General features: G+C 43.2%; 1 long non-coding RNA gene across 1 annotated transcript; it reads left to right on the top strand.

Moving 5' to 3' along the window:
* The first annotated feature begins 5,691 nt into the window (after window positions 1-5,691).
* LOC117871684 lies at window positions 5,692-8,194 on the top strand. Its single transcript, XR_004644333.1, has 3 exons — window positions 5,692-5,830; window positions 6,368-6,448; window positions 6,600-8,194. It is a non-coding gene; the product is annotated as an uncharacterized LOC117871684 (long non-coding RNA).
* The last annotated feature ends 546 nt before the right edge of the window (window positions 8,195-8,740 follow it).

Below are 8,740 nucleotides of genomic sequence, written 5' to 3'. Positions count from 1 at the left end.
ACATCTTCCCAGCTGCCTTTGTCTGCTTGCTAAAAATAGAAGCCTATTTATAGCTCTGTGCAGAGCAGGGAGAGTTTGCTGTGGGTGACAACGTGATGTGGATTTCACAGTCCATCAGTTTGGATTTGGAGTTTTACAGTCCCTTTTGGATTAATTGAGAACTTGCATAGGGTTTCAGGAGGTTACGGGCACCGTAAATGGGGCATTTGGAGGCATGGTTGAATGTTTAGCAGGTACTCGGGAGTCAGGTTCGCTGGGGAGAAGTCACAGCACTTTCAGATCTGTCACATCCTGCTCAGGCTTCAGAGAAAACCTAGCTCCCACTGCACATGATTAGAGGTTTAACTTCCATTATGTCTAGGTTCTCATATAGCCCCTATTACTGCTATGGCTGAGAGCTTCCTGTTAATTATAATGATTTCTGATTTGTATTACAGTAACAGTTAGGAGCCCTGCCCAAGATCAGGGTCTCATTAGGCCAGGCCCTGCACAAACCCAGTGAGAGACAATCCCCGTGCCAAAGAGCTTACAGTCCAATCAAACAAAGGGTGGGAGGGGAGACAGAGCGGTGAAGTGACTTGCCCAAGGGCACACAGTAGTTCATTGGCAGAGCTGGAATTAGAACTCCTTAGTCTCAGTCCAGTACCCTATTCATTAAACAAATTCTTAATGAATGTATGCTTCCAACACCCCAGTGCAGTAGGTGATACTATTACCTCCTTTTTACAGATGCGGAACTGAGGCACAGAGGGACTTCCCTAGAATCACGCAGAGGGTCTGTGGTAGAGATAGAAATTGAGCCCAGATCTCCTGAGTCCCGGTCCTGAGCCTTAGCCACAAGACCATCTATCCTCTCATTAGTATAGGCACACCCCCACTAAATTATATGATCTTATTTGCATATTAACTACTAGGCTGGTAACACAGGGGCTGAGTCATGTACACTGGTGTAAACCAGGAGTGGTGCCCCAGGGAATTATAGAGTTACAATGGTGCAAGGAGAGAATCAGGCCCACAATACCTGTCCCTACACATACGGGATACAATTAAAAGGTATAGAAAATATTCAGGAGGGATTTTCAGGGGTTCCTCACTGTTCCTGATCTGTGTAATCATTGTCTGTAGCCAGTGCTGGACTGAGGCTTGTATGTTTCCAGTAGCACAGACTCTCCTGTGGCAAGCTCACTTCCCCAGGCTTAGTTTCACCATTTGCCTCTCTCTGAACATATTCTCAGTGAAATGCTGTCAGCTGAATGTGCCTGCCCCGTAGCTAACCTTTCTCTGTTGCTATTTCCATTGTAAGTCCCAGGCCTCAAGGGGTTAGAATTCACTCCTAGAAATTCTCAGCAGGCTGAAACACAGACTTCAGCTGTGAACCCAGGTGTGAGGTATATTGTCCCACACATTGATTTGATAGCTCTTTTTATCCAGCTAGTACAGGGTGTGTGGCTCAGTGCCATGAAACTAGGACTGAGCGTCAGTATTGCCGGGTCCTATTCCTAACTGGGCCACTGATTCGCTGTGTGACTTTGGGCACGTTTGTTAGGAAAAAATGATCAAACATGGGTGTCAAAAACTAGTTACTTCTATCCCTTGAAATCAAGGGTGATTGCCAGGGGCTTGGCCTCTCTTAGAAGCAGGCCTCTAATTTAGGTGCCTAAATGTGGATTAAGGTTTCTAATTTTAGGCATCCAGGTTTGAAAAGTTTGGCCTTAATTTCTGTGCCTCAGGTTTTCTCTCTATCAAACAGGTGTAATATTATCTACCTGTGTCATCAGGGTGTTGTGAGGCTTAAGAATCTCAGATGGGAAGGGTCTCTGCACTGCCCTGTAAGTGCAAAGCATGAATTCATGTAGGCGTTACTGCCAAATGTACTTAGTCCCCCCTGAGGCTTTAAATGAAGGGCAGCTTTGCTTACATTTAACTGTGGTAGAGTGGCTGCTACTACAAATTTCATGTTAGCAGTGCAGCTACTAAGGGCCTGATCCCTGTGAGACACGAGCAACCTCAGCTCCTAGTGACATCACGTAGTGCCGTGAAGACACTTAATGACCAAGAGCTGAAATTTGACTTCAGTTAGGGATTCAGTCCAATTTCCACTGAAATGTTAATTTTTGGCTTGGGACAGGTATATTAGCCATAAGATGAATCCTCAGAAAGAGGTTCCATTTTCCTTCTTCTGCCTTATCCTTCCACCAATTCTCATGAACGGGGGTGGGGGAGGAGTAGCTGCTCCCCCTTTCTTTCAGGCCCACCCATGTCTTGGCTCTGCCACCTCTTTGTACGGTCAAGAAAAGTAAAAGATGAGTAGGCACCTGCTAGTTTAAAATCACTGGGTCTGCAAAACTTGCATCCAAGAATTTTAAAACAACAAGTGGCTGAGGAGTTCACTTGGGCTGTTACTGTTGTTTGTTTTTCAGTAACTCTTGGAACACTGGAAGTTCCGGAGGACTGGAAGAAAACTAATATTCTGTAAAGGGGATGACCCAGACAATTACAGATCTGTGAGTGTGACATTGGTCCAGGCAAAATGATGGAATGGCTGATATGGGACTCAAATAATACAAAATTAAAGAAGGGTAATATAATTAATTCCAATCAACATGGGTTTATTGAAAATAGATCCTGTCAAACTAATTTGATATGACATTGTAAATTTGATTGCTATAGTTAATAGTATTGACATAATATACTTAGACTTCTATAAGGTTTTTGACTTGGTGCGGCACAACATTTTGTTTACAAAACTTAAATGATATAAAATTAACAATGGCAATCATTACATGGATTAAAAACTGGCTAACTAATAGATCTCAAAATGTAATTGTAAATGGGCAATCATCATGGAGCAGGTGCGTTTCTAGAGAGGTCCCACAGGGATCAGGTCTTGGCCCTATGCTATTTAATGTTTTAATCAATGGCCTGGAAGGAAACATAAAAGCATCACTGATAAAGTTTCCAGATGACACATAGATTGGGGAGTGGTAAATAATGAGGAGGACAGGTCACTGATACACAGTGATCTGGATCACTTGATAAGCTGGGCTCAAGCAAATAATATGAATTTTGGTACTGTCAAATGTAGTTATACATCTAGGAACAAAAAATTCAGGCCATACTTACAAGATGGGGGACTCTATGCTGGGAAGGAGTGATTCTGATAAGGACTGGGGGTCATAATGAATAAACAGCTGAATGTGAGCTCCCAATGTGATTCTGAGGTTAAAAGGGTTTATCAGATACTTGGATGCATAAACAGGAGATATTAACTAGGAGGAGAGAGGGTATTTTACCTCTGTATTTGACAGTGGTATTACTGCTACTGGAATACTGGGTTCAATTCTGGTGTCCCCATTGCAAGTGGATGTTGATAAATTGTACAGGGTTCAGAGAAGACCCACAAGAATGGTTAAAGGATTGGAAAATATGCCTTATTGTGACAGACTCCAGAAGCTCTATCTGTATAGTGTGATAAAGAGAAAGTTAAGGGGTGATGTGATTGCATTTTGTAAGTACCTACATGGGGAACCGATATTTGATAATGGGCTGTTCAGTCTAGCAGACAAAAGTATAACAAGACCCAATGATTGGAAGTTGAACGTAGACAAATTCAGACTAGAAATGAGGTACATGTTTAACAGTGAGGATAATGAACCGTGGGAACAATTTGCCAAGGCTTGTGGTGGATTCTGCACAACTGGGAGTTTTGAAGTAAACATTGGGTATAAAGATATGCTCTAGTTCCAACAGGCACTAATTCAGGGAAGTCCAACTAGTTAGTCACAGTCATCCAATCTGGCCTGATGTGTGAGTCCAGTCCTCCATGCCACTATAGCTGTCCTCTGTCCTTAGTTTTCACACTGGCTGAAGAAGGCTGGTAAATATGTAACCGTTCTGCCAGTAGCTGATCAGATTTGTGAAATAATTGTGGGTTTTATGATAAAAGCATGATATATGCCAGAGTCTTAGGGCATGACCTAATAAAGATTTTCAGGTATGCGGTGATTGCTAACTTGTGCCAGGTCGTCAAGTGCATTCTGAATGCATTTTTTCTACTGATGCTTTTTGGATACTGATTGTTTATGGTATTAAACCATCCTGGAGGGTTTTTATTTTTGTACATTTATATTCCTAGTGTCTTCGGTGACCTAAAAACTAAAGTAATGTATTGTGATGGCTTGAGATGATACAAAAACATTAAGAGTTAACATGCTCTGTAGCATGTCACCAGAGAGCTTCTACTAAAATATTAATTATGTAGAAAATTATGTAGAAATATAACATAATAAGTTTACAAGTTTCTGTTCATGGATAGGAAGTGACATTTCTCCTGGCTAATGATATATCAGACTGATCTATGCATAACAGAATATTGCTGTGTCTCAAACAGATTGAAAAGGCAGTTTACATAAACATGCAGCCTAAAATGAATTAAGAAAGGAGAGTCTTTCACAGAGTTCAGCACGTTGAAAGATTGCATTCCCCACCGCAGTGGCACAGGGCAATGCAATGCAGGGCTGCCTTGACACATTTGCACCTTGCCTGGCACCCCATTTTGAAGTCATGTCATAGGAGGTCACGACAATAATGACATGCTTCTGGGAGGGTTGTCCATGGTGGATTCCAACCATCAGAGCCCACAACCCATCCCCATTCTCTGGCTGAGGGGAGCTCAGCAGCAGGTGTCAAGGCCTGACCCCAGCAGTGTCCTGCTTGGTAGGCAGCTCACCTACTATGTTGAACCAGCAGAGCTTTGGTCAGTGGGAAGCATTTCATAGCTCTGTCCTGCTGGGTGAAAAGCTGCTTGCAGGCCTCAGCAGCACTTGTCCTGCCATACAGGATGCACAAACTGGGCCCAATTCATCCCTGCCTTGCACCTTGTGCTGTCATTTGCACCAGGGCAAAATCAGTGTACAAAGCTATTAAATCATAATGGTGGCATTTTGGAGGCACTTTGCACTGGTTTAACTGGACAGCACAAGGTGGAGGGTGATGATGAATCAGGCCTGATGAGTTCTGCTCAGAGTTTTCAGGCTTGCTTAAACACAACACCCAAGCAGCACCGATTCTAGAATCCACCCTTTTTTTCTTAGCATGATTCAGAGTCTCTATTGTCATCATCAAATGACCTCTCACTCCTTCCTCTGGGTTTTCATTTAAAGTCACATCCCTCTTATTTGGATTTATATAATTCAATTTACTTGACATATTCCTGATACGATGATGAAAAAAAACCAACAACCTTTGCACTGAGAAAAATAGATTACCTCAATCTCCTGATGTTTCTTCTCTTTCTCGCTCACACGCATGCACACACATGCTGCTGAACTATTTTCGTTTCATGAGCTGCAGATTGGGTCATTTATCTAATAAAGCATTTCTTCCTCACAAAATATTTGGTGACAAAATCCTGAATAACATTTGGAGCGGCCGGAGAAAGTGCAGGATTGTTCTGTGCGATAGCTGTTGGCAGAACACACTAACAAAGGAGAAAAGATAGTCAGTGGGGCTAAAAATATATTCTTAAAAAGAAGTAGAATCCTAAACTGTTGTATGTTCTGATAAGAAGCAGACTGAGTGCAACATGTTGTCACTTGTCAGAAGCAGTTTGCTTCTTTCCCTTGCCTCGTAGCCTTTGGGTTCTGTTTCTCCATTGGCTAAATTGCATCCCATATCATCTGGCTGATGGCCGTGCTAAGCAACTGTACCATTTCCCTTCTATTGAAGAGTGAAACAGCTCCCTGCCTGAAGAGAAACACGTTGTCCTCAAGCTTCCCAGTTTTATTAGATTCATTCCAGGCTTGTGAAATCTCTGTCAATAGCGAACAAGGTGAATATTTATAAGGCTCCTCTCTCTACTTTGAGATCTCAGGCTATGCTGGTAAATAACTTGTCTTCCAAAACCATGGAGGGTTAGTGAGTTTGTGCACTTTACATTATATAATATCCTGTGCTTGAGCTGTTGACTGATTTTTAATCAGACTAGATTTTCCTCCCTATCTCTCTTCTGTCATCAGGTTCGTTAGCCCAAAGAAAAAGTACAAGGGTAAGGTAAGGATAACACAGCAGCTTTATTTATAATTCAACAGTTAAAACAGTAATAAAAGGATCAACATTAAAGACTTCCGAGCTATAACTATAAAGGACTAAATATAAAACCCAGCTATGGCTGTAATAATCAGGGGCTTAGAGTCCTGACCCAGAACTGTATATGCGGCAGATGATTAGAGCCCAGGTGTCTCTTTACCGTATCTGGCAGCTTGGTCGCAGACTCTCACTGAGATGACAGGACAGAGCAGTAGGCAACAGGCTTCTGAGGGGGAACCTTCAGACAGGTAAGTGGACCACTCTGTTCTTCTCTTCACAGATCTTCCTCCTTGCGTTGTGGTGAGTGTGTGTATGAATTGGAACCAAAGGACAGCAACAAGACAGCTATCCTCGCATGCAGGTATGGATCCTACCCCAGCAATCCTTAGTGTGGCATGCACTGTCTGCCTCTTGGGTGGGCAGCCCCATGTGACTTGAGGGCTGGACCTTTATACTGTCTCGTTCCTGGGCAGATTACCAGTCACATAACCTGCCCCTTTTCCCGCCTTTAGTGAAAAGGGCACCAAAGGATGGGGAAGAAGGGCACCAAACATGGATTCCCAACAACAACGAAGAGGAATCCAAGATGGCTACGTGAGAAAGATTGAAAAATAAAGTTCCCCTACAGAGCAGTATTTAGAATGAAGCCCCTGGCAGAGAAGGAGCCTAGTTAAGAACTTGGGGGACCTTCTTAGCCACTTTCTGATTCTTGGAAGCATGAGTTAAATTTTCTTATGACAGATCTGCCCTTGGTTCCCATGTGAAAGAGGGGTCAGGATGTGTTTCTACTGGGTTCATAACTTGCATAACCACTCTCTTCTCTCCAGCAACAATCCAACATCTGGCCATTGTCTGATACCACCTAAACTGTTGTCACTCCCTCTCTTCTGACTTCCTAGCAAAACAACTGTTGCTTGCAGGGCACATGGCCATGTATTTGCTCACTGTGGCAAGCATTCATGAGCTAGGAAACCCATCTTCATTTTCTGGCAGAGCAACAGCTATGCAGTCAGTCATTTACAGACTGCTATCCCACCTAAGAGAGGTGGCAGGGTGAATGCATTAAAATGGTCTGCATATTTCCTGGGAAGGTTGCACCCATGGAGTAGTGATGGGACACTGCATCTCCACCAGTAGACCCCTCACTTGTGGAGTTCCACATGGCTCAATTATATCCGCTGTCCTATTGATCATTTACATGCAACCACTAGGTGAACTGATCAGATAATAGGGACTCAAGAGCCTGCTATGCAGATGACATGCTGCTCTACTTCACTTTCAAGATGATCCCACTATTACCAAGATGTCCCAGGGCTTGGATGAGATCAGCTCATGGACGAAGAACAGGTGGTTGAGCAAGTCACACGTAGGCAGAAGAAAGCATTTTGAAGAGTTGGTAGCCATGGTGAGGTCTCCTTTGGTTGAAGGTACACACCCACAATTGGTTAATTCAGTTAATAGTTTAGAAGTATTCTTGGATTTCTTGCTGACACTAACTTCTTATGCAGCAGCAGTAATACTTTCTACTGCCTCCAGCTGCTTGGAGACACTATTCTACCCCAGTGGGGTACAGTCAAGTCAAGCTCAAGGTCTCAATCCTTGTCTTCAGGGTACTCAATGGCTGGGCCCAGGTTACCCTGAATATCACCCGAAGCTCCAGGAAGAGGACTGGTTGACAATTTTACTCCTCAGGCACAATGGCACTTTCTACCACAAGGATAAAGCGCCATACTTCCCTCTGATTCAGCACAGACCCAATGTCCTAGCAAGGAATTGTGCAGTAGAGGATGCAATTGGAACAGAAGTAAATCCCTGGTCCTGACTACTTGTGATCATTAAACATTTGATGTTGTTTTTGATAAGAGAATAGGAGAGTGTTAACCCCAATCATATTCCAGTAGCAGTGGCAACATTCTGTGTCCTCAACTTTGCCTTTCATTTGGATACAGTCTCCTCATCACTTCCTGTCCTAGAGTGTTACAGCGTATTGCGGTGCACTATCGCATTAATTATGCCCCAGAGGTGGCAGCATTTCATTGGTGGATGAATGTATTCCAGTATAAAGTGTATTACGCTTACAGAGATGTATATAAATGTAAGAGGATGATTATCTCTGCTTTCTGTAATAAATAAAACAATAAAAAAGGCTCCAAAGCACTGAATTTTCATGGTGGAGCAGTACAGAATTATTGAGAACAACTGTTTCTTTAACACAGATACTGGGAAAATGTGTTCAAATTCTGCTATCCTTCTAAGACCACCTGTGTGATGTGCTGTGCTTGTTTTCCAGGCGGTAATAGGAACCCACTCAGCCTCGAGATCTGCTGAAGGTGGCTAGCTTATGTGCCCAGGGATTCTCTGGATGTCCGTATACAGAGCAAAGTAGACTTTAAACAAATTAATACTTGTTACCTGCTGAAGGAGGTGACTCAGAACAGAGCTGGTGTTAGCCCATTGGAGGCCCTAAACAGTGATATTTTGGGGCTCCCCAATACTAAACCAGGCAAGTTCTTATAATAAAAAAGAAAACAGGGGACCCCTTTGAGCTGCTCAGGACTAAACAATTGCTTAGTCTGCTTATGCCTAGTGCTGGCTCTGCAGAGCTGGCAAATTAAACTGCACCGCTTTAGAAAAGAGCTGTCAGCTCAGGGAG

This window comes from Trachemys scripta, chromosome 2 (assembly GCF_013100865.1).
Source record: "Trachemys scripta elegans isolate TJP31775 chromosome 2, CAS_Tse_1.0, whole genome shotgun sequence".
NCBI lineage: Eukaryota > Metazoa > Chordata > Testudines > Emydidae > Trachemys > Trachemys scripta.
The sequence above is the reverse complement of the archived record's forward strand: the minus strand, read 5'-3'. Positions and strand labels throughout refer to the sequence as shown.